This window comes from Nycticebus coucang, chromosome 1 (genome assembly GCF_027406575.1).
Source record: "Nycticebus coucang isolate mNycCou1 chromosome 1, mNycCou1.pri, whole genome shotgun sequence".
NCBI classification, from domain to species: Eukaryota; Metazoa; Chordata; class Mammalia; order Primates; family Lorisidae; genus Nycticebus; species Nycticebus coucang.
The window spans coordinates 164,317,005-164,337,599 of NC_069780.1; the positions used below are offsets into that span (position 1 = coordinate 164,317,005).

Sequence of the window (20,595 nt, forward strand, 5' to 3'; positions counted from 1 at the left end):
ATTGGAGCCAGGATAGAAAATGGCTTTGATGTGAGGGATCTAGTGTAATTGTATGTTTGCATGGCCTCAAGTCTGGCTACACTCCATGGGCAAGCATCAATCCCTGGTCTATCAACCAGATGTTACTAGTTTGAAGGGCTTTCATTTTCTTTTTTTCTTTTTGGAATAGAAATATGGGCTATGCTTATAGGAACCTACATGTCAGCACTTGGAAAATGATTACAGTGAATATAATATAAAAACACAACTTGCAAAAGATTTTTATGGAATCCAAATGAAAAGTCTTCTACCTGAGTCTTCTGAGTCATGAAAGGTAAACATCATACCTACAGTTGGAATTCTAATCTCATAATGGAGAGTAGGTTGTGTAAGGCTTAGTTATATCTTCTTTTATTAAAAAATTATGAACGAGTGTGAAACTTTATTTTCAACTGACCAAGGTTCCTAAATGACAGACTTAAACTTTGCTGTAAGTCTAACACAGGCAGGATAGTTGGTAAAAATTCTTAGTGTTGTAAGAAACTTCATGAGTCAAAGGAATGAAATCATAATGTTGGTATGTCATGTGTCAGAGCTTATGTTTTTAAATGGGAGTATTTAATTCCACTTTCCAAGGCTGGCCCAAAGTTGCATGAAATGGAGATGATGAGGGGACATTTGGAGAAGGAAAGGAAAATCTGAATTCTACCCCCTCCAAACAATTATCCTTCTGCGTCTAGTAGCCCGACTCTGGCTTTCCTCCAATTGAGCTTTTATCCAAAGAATTGGTGCATCAGTCAGAGATGTGTTTGGCTGCAAGTAACAGAAAACTCAAACAGCAGTGGCTTTAACAAATAGCTGATTATCCATCACCTATTACAGAAAGTCACAGATGATGTCAGGCATTGTTGATGGTTCACGATGCTATGATAGACCCTGGTTATGCCATCTTTCTGCTGTGCCAGCCTGAGTGACTCATGTTTCAAGATGTACCAAGATGTTTGCTTGTAGTTCAGACAGACATCTGCTATGAAAGCAGGAAGAGTTGTCTCTATCTCCTTTTAACAAGAAATCAAACTTTTAACTTTTCCTAGATCCCCTGGAAAAACGTCTACTTATGTCTAGTGGCTGGGAAAAGGAATGTTTAGCTGGACAAGTGTTTTGTGAGGAAAAAGGGGGAAATGGATATTAGATAAGTAACTCACAGTAATGCCACACATGGCTTAGCTGCTTCATGCTATTCTGGTTGTAGATAGGAAGAGGAAAGGAAATTGATTCAAATGATCAATCATGCTCTCTTGGTGGAAAGAAAATAAATGCCTAAGAAAAGATTTGACAAGACATTTCTGGTGGCTTCTGAATCCACAATAGCTTAGCTAGCAAGGGAATTCACAGATACCACTGTGCTATTAACTTATATTTTAAAGATCATGATGTCAGTAAGAATAAAGTAGATAGCCATTTAAGCTGAGATAGATCCTTTTCTCTATGAAAGAAGAAGATGAGTGACTGGTTAACTATTCACAATGGTTCACATGTGAATCCGTATGACTGTATGTCTCTATACTTTAGAAATATGTGGGCCTTCCTGATGTCCAGGTTTGGCATACAGTCTTTTCACCACGTTGGAAAGAGATGTGAAAATCCCATTCTGTTCCATTTGCAGAAGCTACCAGAGCATGTCTTCCTCTGACCCTAATGGGAAGCACATGGAGGACTCTGAACACTGAAGCCCTTCTATGCTCAAATTATTATTATTTTTTTTAAGAGCTATGATCAAAGTAACCTCTAAACATGACCCTGGCAAGAGTCAATGGCCTTGCTTGTTCTGGCCATGTTCCTGGTGTAGTTCAGGGTTCTGGGAAGATTTATTTTAATTACAGCCTCTTTCGACCTGTCTCTCTCCCACTTATAGTCATGATCACTTACATAACATGTATTACAGTTACCAAAACTGAAGTTTACATTCTTGAGCTAATTAAGTGGATGTAATTTGCTCTTGGCTTCTTTTCTTTCAGAAGAGCTGGTCAAATTAGTGTGTTGTACTGGTTTTCATACATAACTTGAATTTGCTTTATTTCTTTAATTTTGGTATCAGAGTAAAACTCTCACTTGTTTCTGTGGCAAAGATAATAAAAAGACTTGTAGTATCATTTAATTTTCCTTTAGCTATACAAGAAGCTAGACCTATGAAGAATATTTCTTTGGAAGGCATTCTCTTAAAAAAAAAAAAAAAATAGACCAGCTATACAGGATAGTGAGACCCTATCTCTACAAAAAATAAAAAATAGGGCGGCGCCTGTGGCTCAGTCGGTAAGGCGCCGGCCCCATATACCGAGGGTGGCGGGTTCAAACCCGGCCCCGGCCAAACTGCAACCAAAAAATAGCCGGGCGTTGTGGCGGGCGCCTGTAGTCCCAGCTACTCGGGAGGCTGAGGCAAGAGAATCGCTTAAGCCCAGGAGTTGGAGGTTGCTGTGAGCTGTGTGAGGCCACGGCACTCTACCGAGGGCCATAAAGTGAGACTCTGTCTCTACAAAAAAAATAAATAAATAAATAAAAAATAAAAAATAAAAATTAGTCAGGCATGGTGATGCACACATGTAGTCCCAGCTCCTAGAGAGGCTGAGGCAGGAAGATCACCTGAGCCCAGGAGTTCAAGGCTGCACTGATCTCTGATCACGCCACTCTACTCCAGCTTGAATGACAGCAAGACCATGTCTCTAAAAAAATAAAAATGAATAAAAATTTTTTAAAAAAGAATTCTCTATATCTGAGGTTTGCAATAAGATATTACAAGATACATAAATAGTACTATGGTTACTATGATGAAGCAAATTAACATATCATCTTACGTAGTAATTTTTGTATGTCTATGACAAAAGCAGCTCAAATCTACTTATTTGACAAATATCCTTAATACAATACAATTATATAGTCCTCATGTTGTATATTAGATCTCTAGAAGGGTTCATTCTATATATTAGCTACTTTGTATCTTTTAATCTATTATCTCTCCATTATCCTCCACTGCTAGGAACTATTTTATTCTCTATCTTTGTAAATTTGATCTGTTATGTTTTCAGATTCCACATATAAGTGAGGGCATGCAAGACTTTTTTTTTCCTGTGTCTGGCTTATTCATAATGTACTCCAGGTCCATCTTGTAGCAAATGATAGGATCTTCTTTTTAAAGGCTGAATAATACTCCACTGTGTAAGTGTGTTTGAATATACACTACATTTTCTTTACTCACTGTCTTTCTCATCTGTTGACACTTAGGCTCATTTCTGTATCTTGACTATTGTGAACAATGCTGCAATAAACATGGGAGTGCAGGTGTCTTTATGAGGGAGGTGATTTCATCTCCTTTGAATATATACCCAGAAGGGGAATGCTGGATCCTATGATAGTTTTATTTTTATTTATTTTTTTCCCTGGGGCTTTTTTTTTATTATTGTTAAATCATAGCTGTGTACATTAGTGCAATCAAGGGGTACAATGTGCTGGTTTCATATACAATCTGAAATATTCTCATCAAACTGTTCAACATAGCCTTCATGGCATTTTCTTAGTTATTATATGTAGACATTTGTATTCTGCATTTAGTAAGTTTTTATGTAGACATTTGTATTCTGCCTTTAGTAAGTTTCGCCTGTACCCGTTCTAAGATGCACCATAGGTGTGGCCCCACCCATTACCCTCCCTCCACCCTAACCTCCCCCCTCCCTTCCCCTTCCTTGGCCCTTTCTTCATAGTCTTGTGCTATAGTTGGGTTATAGCCTTCATGTGAAAGCTATAATTTAGCTTCATAGTAGGGCTGAGTACATTGGATACTTTTTCTTCCATTCCTGAGATACTTTGCTAAGAAGAATATGTTCCAGCTCCATCCATGTAAACATGAAAGAGGTAAAGTCTCCATCTTTCTTTAAGGCTGCATAATATTCCATGGTATACCTGTATCACAATTTGCTAATCCATTGGTGGGTCGATGGGCACTTGGGCTTCTTCCATGACTTAGCAATTATGAATTGGGCTGCAATAAACATTCTGGTACAGATGTCTTTGTTATTTTGTGATTTTTAATTTCTTCTGGAGGCTCTATGCTGTTTTACATAATAACTGTACCTATCTTCATTCCCACTAGCCACGTACAAGAGCTCTCTTTCCTCCACAACTTCACCAAATTTTGTTATTTCTTGACTTTTTGGTAATAACCATCTTAAGAGGTATGAGATGATATCTCATAGTGATTTTAATGTGCATTTTCCTGATGGTCGGTGATAGCACCTTTTCATATACTTTTTGGCCATTTTTATGTCTTCTTTGGAGATGTATCTGTTCAAGCCATTTGCCCATAGTTGTTTTTCTGGTTTTGAGTTGTAAGTTTGAGATAGTTGTTTTCCGCTTTTGAGTTATAAGTTTTGGATATTAACCCCTTACCAGATATATGGCTTGCAAATATTTTTTCAGATTGCTTTTATCATTTTTTCGATTATTTCCTTTGTGATGGAGAAGCATTTTAGTGTGATGTAGTCCCATTTATTTCTTTTTGCTTTTGATGTAGGTGTTTTCTTAACATACTAAAAAGTTTTCATGAGAATTGGTTCATTTCCTAAAAGTCTTGCATGGACCTTATATGTGAAAGTTTAAATCCATATTATTTAATAAAAAACCCATTGGTCAGTATGAGAAACACTCCATTCTCCACAAATCATGAAAATATTAGCATATGTTAGAACATCAGAACAAAAGGGTCTTTTAAGTTATACCGTATTGTTAACCACAAAACGTATATAGTTTTTGCCATCAGTTCAACAGCAGCTCAAAGTAGCAAGCATTAATTGAACACCTTATGTATGAGGAAGTTACCGTGTTCTGAACATAGAGAGGAATTAGACACCACAGTGCCAGCTCTCAAAGGACTCTTAATCAGTAAAAGGAAACAGACCCATAAACAAATAATTACAATGAGATAGTATCAAACAAGCGCAATGACAAAAAATTATACAGAGACAGGATTGAACTCTGTTGGAGGACAATGAAGTGAGGGCATCAGAGAGAATTCAGAAGGCAGTGAGGCCATGTGAAAAGCTTTGCTTGTCTGGAGAGGGGCTGAGGAAGGGGCAGCGGAGTATTCCAGCCAGGAAGGAGCCCTATAGGAAGTGCAGGAAAAGTCCAGATAAAAAGTGACAGACAAGAACCAGGACTGAGACAGTCCCATACTTTGGAGGTAAAACCAAACACTTGGCAATTTGATTTAGTGTCTTCCAAAAAAGTTACCGAAAACAAGATTATTGATGGTTCATCGAGATATTTTGCAGGTCCTGTCTTTTTAATAGATTACCTGATAGGAAGCAACGTTTTAGCAAACAGTGTATGGCTATAACCTGTTTTCATTTGAATATTGTATGTATATGTAAGTACCCAAGGCTATCTGTATAAACAGTATCTTTTGAAGGTATTTGCTCTTGCATAGCAATGGACTGAGGGAAAAATAAGAAAAAAGGTTGAGTGAGCCTGGAGTAAAAAAGAAACCAACTTTCTCACTGCTCTTTATGTCTCTTATCTGCCTGATTGAAGGATTTACTTGGCCATCTACCCCTGAATATTAGCAGAAGAGCTTTCCCAACCCTGACTAGTAAATTGCCAACCAATAAACTGCCTCATTTATTCATCCTAGCAACACATTCTGAGATGCTGCAACTGGGGACAGAGAAATTAAGAAGCGAGGGGGCAGGTAACAGATAAGCCTCAGTCCAGGGTGATAAGCAGTTTCTTAAAAGGAGGCGGGAGTCCTGAGAGACTGCAGAGAAGCAGCTCACTTTGCCTGATGGCAACAGAGAAACTTCACAAAGAAGATGATAAAGCTTTGACGATTTTTAAGAACAGGAAAAAGGAGTAACATGTGAGCGCATTTCACATACAGGAAATGGGGAGATTCTACTATCATTTCTAATTATTTGCCCTCAGTGACAGGTTTATATTTCCCTGCCCCCAATTAAGGTCACTCTGATCCATGTGACTTTCTTCGACCAATAAAATGTAAGTGGAAGTGTTTTGTGTCACTTCTAAGCAAAACCATTAAGATCCTTCATGACGTTCCAATGGTACCATATTTTGTCACCTAGAATGTATAATATACACCTGTGTCTTTAAACCAAACTTTCAAAAAGAAAATCTTTCATTTTATTTTTTTAACTCAAATCTTAATTTGCTCATATTTAGGTGCTTTTCTTTTTACTATAAAGGAATTTTATAAAAATATCAGTTAATGTACTAAAGTGTACCAAGAGAAATATCTCACTCTTCATTGGCCAAAAATTCTTTTGCTGCAAGTTTGTTGTGAGTTTAAAAAAGCATTTATCATATTCCAGGGTATTATTTTGCATACATATATTGTTATTGCTTCCTAGAGTTATATTTTTAATTCATAAACATAAACAAAAGAATTAAATACATATCTATAGATATGGAATTAGTACTACCCATATATAATGTGCATCCTTATTTTCCTCTCAAAAATTTGGGCAAAAGTGCACATTATATATCATAAAATATGGTCCTTTTTTTCCCTTTAAGAAAATCATTTCCAAAAAAAAAAAAAAAAAAGAAAATCATTTCCAGAAAGGGGCTGCTCATTCAGTCTTAGTCCCAGAATAAGGAAGATTCTTGAAGTAGAGCTGAAAGCAACCTGCAACCATTATGTATAATAGCACAAGGAAGAAACAAACTTTGTTGAAACCATGGAGGCTAGGGATGGTTGTTATAGCAGCACACCTTAGGAAAGCTTACCAGTAAAGAAATAGTAAATCCAAAGGTGCAAAGCTATGAAAGGCCATGAATTGTTCATGGAGCATTGAGAAATTTACCATGGCCAAGAAGGTAGACTCAATGTTTAAGGAATAGACACCAGGAAATGAGCCAGAAAGGTAGCTCAGGAACAGATCCTTGAAGAGTCTTAAATGTCCTTCTAAGATAGTCTTTAAATAGCAGAAAGCCAGCAGAAGCTAAGGAGTGACCTGATAAGATTTGTTCAGAAGATGATCCTAATGGAAGTGGAAACATACTAGTATCAGGAAAGTCAGCTAAAACGTTGTTATAATGCTGACAACTACCATTTACTGTGCACATACTATATACTTGGCATTTTGTGTATATTTACGAAAGTAATACTCACCAAAACCTCCTGCGGTAGATATTATAATAAGCCTTTTCTTTAACAGATGAGGAAACTGAGGCACAGAGAGGTTGAATAACTTGGGTTGGTCACTCCTTAAGAAATGGTAGAGTCAGAATTCCACCCGGGGCGGCGCCTGTGGCTCAGTCGGTAGGGCACCAGCCCCATATACCGAGGGTGGCGGGTTCAAACCCGGCCCCGGCTGAACTGTAAACCAAAAAATAGCTGGGCGTTGTGGAGGGCGCCTGTAGTCCCAGCTACTCGGGAGGCTGAGGCAAGAGAATCGCTTCAGCCCAGGAGTTGGAGGTTGCTGTGAGCTGTGTGATGCCATGGCACTCTACCGAGGGCCATAAAGTGAGACTCTGTCTCTACAAAAAAAAAAAAAAAAAGAATTCCATCCCAAGCAGTCCGGGTGCCAGAATCCATACTCTTCACCCCTACCCCACACTCTCAGAGTCCAAGCAAATAGTAATCAGCATCTGAACCAAGGGAGTGGGTGGAGATCCAAAAGAAGGTTTCAAGTTTCATCCTTCTGAGGTTGCACAGGTTCAATGTGGGTGTGAAATGTAGCTTAGGAGTAACCAAAATGGATTGGTTTTTGCTGAAGAGCCTGAATACATGGGGAAACAGTGAACAGGAACAGGGAATAGAGAAGTGCAGATGTGGAGAGGAAAATACAGAGTTTTGTTTGCAGTACATTAACTCAGAGGCAGATGTGAGGCACCAGGTAGAGATCACCTCTTGGCAACCAGAATATGGGCCCAAAGCGCAGGAGCAATGTGGGACAAAGACAACTCCAAGAGGAAGGCCGGCGAGGACGTGGGTTAGTGCACCCACCCTGGCAGACCCAGCAAGTGAGCTGAGAAGTGTGCCAAGGACAGGAAAATGGAGGAATCTCCTTTATCTAAGGAGGCGCTCTAGGAGGAGGACCGGGGAGTATTTCAACTGGGAGGCAGTGATAAAGGAGAGAAAGGTGTCTGAGAAGAGAGGAGAGTTTTCAAAAAGATCATTATCACTCATGACTTAGAACTGGAGGACACAGGAGGTGACCACAGACACCTCTGTTTGTGTTGCATCCCAGCCACAGTGATGCTGAGAGCCAAGATATGCAACCCCACGTACCGTGCACATTCTGAACAGCCCCCCGGGGGACGTGCGAGAGTGCATGTGGGGGGAAGTAAAGAAAAAGTAGAAAAGGAGCTTCCCCAGTGATGATTCCCATAGACTTGAAGTACTTTTATGCTTATTTGTAACTACAGAACTGCTTACGAACTTTTAAAATGACAGAGTCCCATAAATGAAAAAAAAAAGTGCATTGCTTCAAATTACAGGAATTGCCTAATTCCAAACATGGTAATGAGAAGAACTTAAAAGTAAAATCTTTTCTGGAACACTCCCTTACCTGGAAGAACCGGCTTATTAGATTCACTTTTTATGTGGTTTCCATTAACATTATTAAATTTCAACTGCCTGTAACTAGTTAGAATAACATTAAAGATATTTGCATATAAATCCCTGGGTTTTATGATGACCTAATAGAATATCCCCACATCTTTATGTAAGAATATCTTGAAGCTGCACACAGTTTATTACGTACTATTCTATTAGGAATAGCTCACATCCATACCTTCTAGTGAAAGGAGAAAGTTTTACAGTATTTTGTCTGTAACTCAGATGACTTTCTTTGTTAGTACACCTTGAGTTGTTGAGGTATGTTGTGATGGTGTTGGAGAAAAATTCTGTGGCAATGAAGCTTGGAAAGACAGAGTTAAACAATCTTAATTATTTTTCCAATGGCAGGACTTCTGAGACCCTTCATATGCTGATTTACATTGTACAGCTGTCGAAATGGGCATAGCACATAGTAGTTCCTAAACTTATCTGACCATAGCTTCCCTTCTTTTTCTCCCAAAACGCTTGATCTACCTTATCAAACATGTTACGTAGTAGATGATATTTCTGTTCACAACGTTTGCTGCTCCACCCTATGTATCCTCTTCCTATAGAAACATTATCCTTTTTACTCCACTGATCCCAGGGGTGGTCATGTGACTGGTCTCGGCCAATGTAATGTGGCTGTGAGTAACATGTAACTTTTGATCAGATACTCGGAGGGCCAGGTATGGTCCCCCTGCTTTTTTTTACCCTCTGCTGCATGACCCTTATGTCCCAGACAGAGTCTATTCTCATATTCTGAGTTCTGGAGGTTCCCATGATGGAAATGGAAATGCATAAAAAAATAAATCTTTAAAGTTGGAAGCCATTAACATTTTGGGTTATTTTTTACTACAGTAACTTAGCCTACACTGAACAATGCACCTTACCTAGAAGCATTTCTAAATTACCTGAACCTTTATCAGTCTTTACAGGTGTACTTATTCTATCTCAATCTTCTAACTGATGAAATGTTCTTAGAATTATTTAGGTTATGACAATAATACTTGAAGGTGAACTAAAAAAATATGTATGTATGAAACATGACTAAATGTTACCTGGAATTTTGTCAAAAATGGGTATTTGCAGGATATGGTGGCTCATGTCTGTCCTCCTAGCTCTTTGGGAGGCTAAAGTTAGAGGATTGCTTGAGGCCAGGAACTCAAGGCTGGCCTAAGCAAGAATGAGACTCCATCCCTAAAAAAACAGAAAACTAGCTGGGCATGGGGGAGTGCACCTGTAGTCTATTAAGCTGCTCAGGAGGCTGAGGCAGGAGGATCACTTAAGTCCAGAAGTTGGAGGTTACAGTGAGCTAGCTATGAATATGCTACTGCACTCTAGCCTGGGCAACAGACCAAGACCCTCTCTCAAAATAAATAAATATGTAAATAAATAAATTAAAAAATATATAAATAAGTAAAAGACATTTTGAGGCTCAAGTCCGAAGATTCTGATTCAATGGGCCTAGAATGAGTCCAAGGAATTTGAATTTTATTTTATTTATTTCTTTTTTATAATTTTATTTTTTTATTAAGTCTTTTGTACATAGATCATAAATACATTTATGCCCATTTCAGTGTGTTGATTACTGTACAAATTGGAATACTTACATCATACTAATCAGCATAGCTTTCATCTCATTTACCCAATTATAGCATTAGGACATTTGTGTTCTACACATGATAGAACCAACTTGTACTTGCAACGCTCCATAGTTGTGGTCCCCCTACTATCCCCTACTATCCCTCCCACCCCCTCCCCATCCCTCCCTCTCCCCTTCCCTCCTTCATCATAGCCTAAAGTTGTGTTTCATTTTTCATATGCAAGTATGAGTTATTATAAATTGGTTTCACAGTATTACTGAGTACATTGGATACTTTTTTTAGGAATTTGAATTTTAAACCAAATATTACCAAGGCAGTTGGTCTGTCAGCCACACCAAGGTTGTTCTCAAACATTCATTTAATTAATAGTCATAGGATGACAGTCATTTAAATAAATGATATTTCAGTTTAAGGAGATACCATGGAGGTTCTTCTTTCATATATGCAAGAGGCATATACGAAATCAGTTTTGTTACACTTTAATTTATATTCATTGTATTTCCTTACATTTCAGGATAAACTATTTTATGCACAAACTGGTACTTTCATGCTTGAATGCCTGTCTTATGCAAAAAGCTTGGTTCTAAGTGGCACTTTCTCTTTCAAAAAAAATCAATCTGCTTAAAAAACGATGAAGTTCTGTTACCAATGAGGATCAAGGGCTATTTCAAATGCATTTGACAGAAACTTAATTCAAACTGCCTTAAGCAAAACAAACTTACTTGGTTACAGAACTAAACCATCCATGGTTTTGTACAAAATGAAATTCCTGGTTGAGTGGTCAGGACATGTTAGACCTGGAGAAGAGACCAGCCTTTGGGAGGGTGCCCATGAATGGGGGATGGTGTTGGTGGGTGGCCAGGTCAAGGATAGTGTGCAAGTTTTCGGCACTACCTGGACATCTAGGGCACAGGTAGATGAAGGGACAGTCTAGGCAGGTGACTGGCACCAGGAAGGTTTATCAAGGAATGCTCACTAAAAGTCCTGACAGCTGGCTGGGGTGGGGTAAGAGAGTTAGGGAATAAAGGGTAGGAGCAGAGAAAGGTGTCAGCCAGCTGGAATCTGGGCTTCACTTACGGCTGGGTTTAGATATTGACAAGAGGACCTCAAGTATCTGTTTCTTCCCATCTCTCAGGTCTGTTCTCCATGTCAGCTTCAGGCTCTGGCATTAGAAGTCAGAAAGAGAAGAGGAGAGAGGGAGGAGAAACAGTTGGCTGGGTACCATGGCCAGATGTCTAGAGACCAAACCATCTTTTCAACTGGTGTACTGGAAGAACTTGAGCTTTTCATGAAATGTTTATAACCTTGAATATCTGTGAATATCATCAGTGTCAGTTCTAATCCTTGATTGCGCTGACAGCTTGAGAAATGATCTTCGGTTTTACCTCAGATCAAATGCACTAGGCTTCAATCAACAGTTTTGCTTGTGTGAGCACTTTAAGATTGTGTCCACAGATCTACTTCTAGTTAAACATTTAGTTTTCAGAGTGTGCTTTGTTCATTTTCACAATGTATCTTTTGGATATATATTTTGCTCCACCACCCCCCCCCGACCCCCCCAACAAGCATAAGCAAAACCTGCAGTAGAAATAGTTTGTACATGGTTACTTGATCTTTTCTTATCACAGGCAACTAACTACTGTATCCACATAAGTCCCTGCTGAGACCATTGTGATGCTTGCCCAAGAAACTGTCTAATGGCACCTTAACACATTAAAAATGATGACCAACTGCGCCTTCTTTCACTGCAGGCTCTAATGGCCTGGCGACTCTTGGCATTTACTGTTGTGCACTTTATTGGATGGGGTCGGGTTTCTATGCTCCCAGGGCTGGCTCATGTTACACTCAAGCATGAAAATTCAGGCAAGCCTTTCATAGACAGATAGGCTGCCACCATATCAGGTTGTTTGTAGATAAAAAAAGAAGAGGGAGATGTAATCTCTCTGGACTTTTCCAAAGTTTTAACAGTGAGAAGCGGTAGAGTTGGGGATGAGTTGTGTTAGAACTGGAGGACCAGCCTCTGCCTCTGGAGAGAAGGGGAGTGTAGGGTTGCGGGCAGGAGGGGAGGGATGAGGACAGCGTGCAGAAGCAGTGGAGGGGAGGAGAGGTAGCAGGGGTGGGGAGGTGGCCATCTACACCACGGTGATCTGCACTGGGAAGGTCAGACAAGGTATGAGCCGGTGAATGTCCCAGCAGGTGGGCTGAGCATGACACAGACGAGTGGGAAGGAGTGAGGCAGTTAAATCAAAAACACTAATCAGCCAAAGCTCTGGTGTCATTAGCCACTAAGGGATACACTATGATTTTGGGGTGTGAAGGTTACAAAGAGAGCATAACAAAGTGATTAAATCCTGAAGCAATCTGGTTACAACTGTGGCTTGGTCATAGAGGGGTGAGGGAACAAATTCTCATGGACTGCTTCCTGCATGCCTATCAGACACCAGACCATGAAATTTGTTCATCCATTTATTCAATACATTTAATTGGGCGGGTAGGGTGCCGGCCACATACACTGAGGCTGGCAGGTTCAAAACCAGCCTGGGCCAGCTAAAACAACAATGACAATTGTGGCTCAGTGAGTGGGGCGCCAACCCCACATACCGAGGATGGTGGGTTCAAACCCAGCCCCGGCTGAACTGCAACCAAAAAGTAGCCGGGCGTTGTGGTGGGCGCCTGTAGTCCCAGCTGCTCAGGAGGCTGAGGCAGGAGAATCGCTGAAGCCCAAGAGCTAGAGGTTGCTGTGAGTCCTGTGACATCATGGCACTCTACTGAAGGCAGTAAAGTGAGACTCTGTATCTACAAAAAAAATAAATAAATAAAATAAAAACAAAAGATAGCCAGGCATTGTGGCAGGGGCCTGTAGTCCCAGCTACATGGGAGGCTGAGGCAAGAGAATCACTTAAGCCCAAGAGTTTAAGGTTGCTGTGAGCTGTGATGCCACAGCACTCTACTGAGGGCAACATAGGGAGACTCTGTCTCCAAAAAAAAAAAAAAAAATACACTTTAATCAAGCACCTACTATGTGCCAGGCACTGTTCTAGGCACTGGTGACAGAGCAGTGAAGAGAACAAAATCTTCACACCCTTGGATCATAAGTTCTCACCCGAGAGAAGACAATAAACGATAAACTTTATACTAGAAGACAGAAAATGTTCTTTAAAAAAATAAAGCACAGTAGAGGAATACAAAGTGTGGAGAATTAAAATTTTAACTAGGAGCCCAGGGGAGGGCTCAGTCAGAAGGTAGTGTGTGGGCAAGTGTGTGAGGAGGTGAGGCAGGGAGCCACAGTGGTGTCTGAAGGAAGAACAGCACAGCCAGAGGAAACAGCAGGAGTGGGAGGTGTAATGTGCCTGATGTGTCTGAAGAGCAATAAGGAATCCACAGTGCTGGGTCCACCCGAGCGAGGGGTGGACGAGAAGGAAATAGAGTCAGAAAATCTTCTAAGTCCTTTTAGGCCAGTAGTTCTCAATTGGAATTCATTTGTTTTCCAAGGGACATTGGGCAATGTCTGGACCCGTTTGGTTGTCACAACGGGGGGCCGTGGTACCAGCAGCACCCAGGAGGGAGAGGCCCGGGATGCTGCTAAATTCCAACAACACACCGGACAAACCCCTCCCCTAGGAATTATCCAGCTCTCAAGAGGGTTGAAGTTGAGCAACTTGTTTTTAGTTCATCTTAAGAACTTTGTATTTAACCTGAGGGAAGTTGGAAGGCACAATCAGGTTTTAAGCAAAGAGAAAAATCAACCAAGTTACATTTTTAAACAGGATTGCTCTGTATGCTATGTTGACCATAGATGGCAGTGGAGCAGGGTGGAAGCTGAGAACCTTCAGCAGATTATTACAGTAACAGACAAGAGATGGTGGTGACTTAGACCAGCATGATGGTCGTTGATGTTCACACCTTCAAATTGGGTTTATTAGCCCTACTATAGAGATGTAAAAGGGAGGCTCAGAGAGAGACTGAAGCAGGTCACAGGACAACGGATTAAACCCTGGCGTTAAGATGTGATATCAAAGCCATGCTCTTTCCACAGCATTGTGACACCCTTTCCCTGTCCCCTTTCTCTTTGCCTCCCTTCCCCATTAAAGTTCAAACCCAATGACACTGGATCAAAACCAGCCCGAAAGATGAAAAGCACAGTCTTAACAGGGTTGCTTTCCACACCTACCATTCCGACTGCCTGAGATGAACTGACTTTAGCCTGGCTCAGCTCAGTTACCCAAGCTGTCTCTGTAAGTTTCCTTTAAGGATAGGATTGTTCCCAGGACCTGTGGCCAGGACAAGCCCATAGGTGAGGAGGTTACCAGGTCCTGTTGAGAAGACATGCAAGAGGCAGGAACTCAGTCCAGCACGTGTTCTGGATCAGCAGACCAGTGAGTAAGTGTGTTTGTTAACATGTACCCTGAATCACAGCTGCCCGTGGACTGAGCGCAGCCTTTAGGGGGTCTCTGCCAGAGATCAGGTCTGCAGTCCTGTATTCTTTATGTTTGCCACAATGTGGACTTTAAACAATTCAGAGGGACTTTTTACATGTAAAGGAAGCTCCCTCTGGACAAATAGTGGTCTCTGTAAATTAAAGCAGCCAGAAACAAACAGAAAGTTGTTTTATAAAAACTTTTATTGAAGTATACTCTACATAAATATAGTGTACATAAATATGTAGGTCCATCAATATATTGATGAATATTCACAAGCTAAACACCAATGAGTAACTAGTAGGAAAAAACAGAATTTAACAGTACCTTGAAAGCTTCCTCCGGCCCCTTCCAATTACTACTCTTTCGAGAGAAGCCACCATACTGACTTTTAAAACCATGAATTAGTGTTGCCAGTTTTTGAACTTTTTATAAATGGAATCATGTAGAATATACTTGAATTTCTTCCCCCAACATCAGGCTTCTGAGTTTCATCTGTGTTGTTTTGTAACCTTGTAGAGCATTTGTTCTCATTGTCATAGAATATGCCACTGTATGCATATAAAACAGTTGATCCATTCTACAATTGACATTTGGATAGTTTCCAGGCTGGAATTATTATGAATATTGTCCTATGATGATTCCAGTGTGTGCCTTTTGGTGAACACATGTACACATTTCTGTTGGGTATGTTTATCTAAGAGTTGAATTGCAGGGCTGTAGGGAAGAAAAGATGTCTTGATAAGATAACATGTAGCATATTATTGCTAAGGCAGTAAAAGAATGTGTGTAGTTATGATGGAGAAGGTTATATAGGTTTAAGAATCAAAGAAAAATTCCAGAGGTCAGGAGAGAAAAGGCTGAGACTGGGAGGATGCAAGGAAGAGCATAGTGTAAGCTAAAGAGAATAACAGGGTATGCAGACAGCCGTGAAGTTTGCAGAAACCAAGTGGTGGCATTGTAGGGGGGGAGGGTGGGCATTGGTTAGGAGTCAGAGAGACTTGAACTTGCTCTGCCAAACATGACTGTGTGACTCGGGCGTACAGTCTTTGTGACTTTGGCAGCTCAAAGCCTTCACTTTCCACATAGGAAATATAGGTTTTTTTTTTTATTTTTATTTTTTTGTAGAGACAGAGTCTCACTGTACCGCCCTGGGGTAGAGTGCCGTGGCGTCACACGGCTCACAGCAACCTCTAACTCTTGGGCTTACGTGATTCTCCTACCTCAGCCTCCAGAGCAGCTGGGACTACAGGCACCGGCCACAACGCCCGGCTATTTTTTTTTGTTGCAGTTTGGCCGGGGCTGGGTTTGAACCCGCCACCCTTGGCATATGGGGCCGGCACCCTACTCACTGAGCCACAGGCGTTTTTGAGAAAATTAAATTCATTCATTCAGTAACTATTGACTGAACACCTACCCATGGGCAGAGTTTTGGGGACTCAGTGGTAAACAAAAAAGAAGGGTATTTGTCCTCCTTGATTTTACTGGGAAGGAGTATAGTAAACAATGGTCATTTAATGACAATGACAGTAAATGCAGTGATGGAATTTACCAGTCTGGGTGGGGTGGAGGTGTCTCCAAGGCTTCTCTGAGGCCAGGTAGACAAGAGCCAGGCCAAAAGTTGGGGTGAGAGATTCTAGGTCATTGAAATAGCACAAGGGAAGTCTGAAGAGGGAAGGAGGTTGACACATAGGAGGAAAAAACACAGCGTGTCTGAAACAGAGACCAGATGGCCGCGGGGAGGCAAGGCCTTTGGGCAATGGGCTTTACCTTGATTGCTTTACAAGCATTTTAAATTGGAGGTAAGGTGAGGGAGACCAAGGGAATCAGTGACAAAATCAGGTAAATACAAAAATTTAGATTGGTTTGAAAGCTTGCATTTCAGTACTCATCTAAAATTGCTTGGATTATATATAAAATATATAATATTTTATTTATTATATAAATGAATACATAAATAGTGATTTACAAGGCTACCACACATGCAAAAAGAATGTTTAAAAACATTATTTAATTCCCTTTGCTCTGATATTAAGTCCATTCTTTAAGTAGATTTTCATTCTAGGAGTAGCAGCTAATTATTGGTTGAGTGCTTACTATCCTTCAGCTTCTTTTCTATATGTTCAATATGGAATAGGTATATTTTCTTATTTAATCCTCATAACAACAACCCACAATGGCAGGGTTTATTAGCATCCCCATTTCCCCATCTATAGGGAAATAGATGTCGAAAGGCACGTTGATCCACTGGCCCAAGGTCACAAAATTAGTAAGTATAGAGTCAAGATTCACACTTACGGAGTCTGCGTGAGCTCACAAGCTCTCAATGACTGAATATTCTTTAAGCTTCTAGAAAGAGGTCACAGATAATCAAACAAACATGTAGTTGATTTGAATGTTCTACTTCTTATTTTAAATTAAGAAGTTGGCATTACACATTAATCTCTTGAGTGTTGATTAGGATGACTCAATTCCCCAAGGTTTTGATCCCTTCTGTGGAACTAACAAGGCTGAGTTTCCAACCCTGCGAATGGGAATAGAGATTGGGATGGTAACAGGGGCCAAATCTTTTTTTTTTTTTTCTTTGAGACAGCGTCTTACTTTGTTACCCTTGGTAGAGTTCTCTGGGATCACAGCTCACAGCAACCTTGTGCTTAAGCGATTCTCTTGCCTCAGCCTCCCGAGTAGCTGAGACTATAGGCGCCCACCACTATGCCCAGTTATAAATCTAGCAAGTCTTGTAGACCAGTATTTTGAATTTTTCCTTTGTATGGAGGGAAAGGAGATGATTGTTTAGGAGATGTTTACAACAGTTCAAGTAAGAGATGATGGTGACTTTTAGACCACTGTGATGGCAGTTTCAATGGAGACGAAATGAGAGAGTCTAAATCAGGGGCTCTCAACGTTCCTAATGCCATGACCCTTTCATGGTTCCTGTGGGTCACAACCCACAGGTTGAGAACTGCTGGTCTAAATAAAGCCCTCATAAAGTCTTGGCATGTAGCACACACACTGTAAACTGTAGGAATGTGGCTTTGCAGCCTGACTCACTCTGCATGCACCTGAAACTTTTGCCTTCTTTTCCTGTAAATAATAATTAAGGCCAAATGGTACCAGAGATAAGACCCCTATCCTGTCTTCACAGAATAATTAGGTAATCTTCCTTGGAATGTAACAGTCTATAATCAATTAAATCACTGTGGTACATGGACTGGACTTATATGGAAAATATAATCCTGCTAAAACTTCATACATGTGTAAGTGAAACCTTAACTTCTCCACTTTGAAACACTGGTCCCATTAGTCTAAAATTGGAGTTTCCAGGTGGCCATTCTCAAAGCTTTGCACTCAAATAAACTGTATACTTAATCATATTTTCTGAATCTCATTATTTAAGGTTGACAAATGGGAAAATGTGTATCGGTGATGGTAAATTCATTTCAATCTAGCAGGTCAAATTTCATAGATTGAAAACTACCATCTCAAGCATGGTATAGAGAAGGATTCTGAACCCCCTTTAGACACACATGGGAAGAAATTAGATTAGGAATGTCTGTCATGAGCTCTGGATCAGACATTATTATAAAGCACCATTCAATATGGTAGCACTCATGTGGAGGGGTGCTTTAATAATGACTTTTAAGTAAAGACAAGATTCTAATACAAGGCTGGGCACTGTGGCTCACACCTGTAATCCTAGCACTCTGGGAGGCCAAGGCAGGTGGATTGCTTGAGCTCAGGAGTTTGAGACCGGCCTGAGCAAGAGTGAGACCCCATCTCTAAAAATAGCAGGGCATTGTGGCAGGCACCTGTAGTCTCAGCTACTTGAGAGGCTGATGCAAGAGAATCACTTGAGCTCAACAGTTTGAGGTTTCTGTGGGCTATGATGCCATGACACTTTACCAACGGCGACAAAGTGAGATTCTGTCTCAAAAAAATAAAAATTCTTATACAGATGACTTCAAGTCATTTTTCTTCATAATAATATAAAAAGATAAGGTGATCTTTAGCACTTGGGAGGCTGAGGCAGGTGGATTGCCTGAGCTCACGAGTTTGAGACCATGCTGAGCAAGAGCAAGACCTCGTCTCTAAAAAAATAGCCAGGCGTTGTGGAGGGTACCTGTAATCCTAGCTACTTGGGAGGCTGAGGCAAGAGGATTGCTTTAACCTAACACTTTGAGGTTATTGTGAGCTAAGCCACCACGGCACTCAACCAAAGGTAACCAAGTGAGACACTGTCTCAAAAAAAATAAGGTGGTCTTAAGTTACAATAGAAAATTAAAAAAAAAAAAAAAGCAGGCTCGGCACCTATAGCTCAGCAGCTAGGGCAATAGCCACATACACCAGAGCTGGTGGGTTCAAATCCAGCCCAGGCCTGCCAAACAACAATGACAACTACAATAAAAAAGAAGCCAGGTATTGTGGTGGGCACCTGTAGTCCCAGCTATTTGGGAGGCTAAAACAAGAGAATCACTTAAGCCCAAGAGTTTGAGGTTGCTGTGAGCTGTGACGCCATAGCACTCTATCAAGGGTGACATAGTGAGACTCTGTCTCAAAAAAAAAAAAGCAATATCATGTCTGATAAATGGGGAACTATAGAAACATACAGAATGAACTTGGGTTTGGAAGTATTCATGGGCAATGCCCTTCTAACAAAGGGATACACAGGCAAGTTAGTTTGACTTAGGTCAAATTCTTTATTCTCTCTTGGAGATTCATAATGGCTACCAGCATGTTAAAACCTGGGAAAAGAAACCTCTTTAAGGCTGTTTAACCCAGAATTTTCCAAATTTATTTGACTGTAGAATTTTTTACACTTTGCACTTCTATCCCATAAAAACATAAAGTCTGCATTAATACTGCATTACAACAATAAGATGTTATGCTAACAACATTTGTAATGTCATCTTTTTTTTGTTTGTTTGTTTTTTATTATGGCTTTTGTAGAACTCAATCAGTAGGGGCCATGGGGAAAGAGGTAAGGAGACAAGGGTTTGTTTTTAGAGAACCATTCTCACTTAGAGAAGACTGGTTGTATATATGGCAACTTGGCTCTGATTTTGAACACTGATTTTGTGAATGACAATTTTTAAGCTTTGGCTGATGAAAATCAATTTGTAGCCTGAACACATGTCCTAAAGTTGCTTAAACCCGGCCCACCCAGCAGACACACAGATTCTAGAGATGTGGGCCAGTCCCAGAACAGTAGGGCTTATTCATTTTGGAAGCTTCCAAGTTTTACTTCAGTGCTTGATACATTAAAGATACTCACAGATGTCTTTTGAGTAAAGGGATGAATACATAACTGAAAGAGTAATTTTGGTAACTGTGCTCTTGAGAGAAGGTAACTACCAGGCCAAGAGATATTATGCCAAATCTAGGAGAAATTTTAAACAAAACAATAAGTCTTAGAAATAAACAAGATTTCCTTTTTTTGTTCTGTGGAGATTTAGCAACTTAGAACTTTGTCTGAACTCTACATACTGAAGAAAATAGCATCTTGAGGTAAAACTTCACTAATGTTTTTGAGTCACTTTTTCTTTTAATTGGGCGAGTTACTTAATCTCCTTGTTTTCTTGTCTCCTGAAATAGGTGACCTCTAAGGTCTTTTTTCCATTCAAAGGTGTCTGTGAATCTATTCACTTATAAATATCATGCTTTGTGCTTGCTTTTTTTTTTTTTTAATTTTTTCTTGCAACATTGGAAAAGTGTATAATCTTCATAATAAATCCAGGGCTGAATCCAAACTGAAAGGGCCCCAGGAAAACACAGAATTCCAAAATGTTTTGCAAGAAGATCCTCACTCATTAAAGGAATGCTCATAAAAGGAAAATGAGAGCTCTATTAACATATTTTCCTACAGAAGAGCTGCCTGAAGACTCTTTCAGTGAATCTCAGCAGGAGCAGCACTCTCCTTTGTGCTGTCTGGAGGAACGCAGGCCACCACAGGAGCTGGTGACACGGGTAAGTCCTCTAATAATCT

At 40.3% G+C, this 20,595-nt stretch overlaps 1 protein-coding gene across 1 annotated transcript in view; it reads left to right on the top strand.

Moving 5' to 3' along the window:
• The window catches only part of LIFR (LIF receptor subunit alpha), a 121,170-nt gene that overhangs the window by 7,674 nt on the left and 92,901 nt on the right, over window positions 1-20,595 (top strand). The window contains exon 2 of the mRNA XM_053591928.1: window positions 20,476-20,576. The gene's annotated coding sequence lies outside the window, so the exon portion shown is untranslated. The remainder of the gene's footprint in view (window positions 1-20,475; window positions 20,577-20,595) is intronic.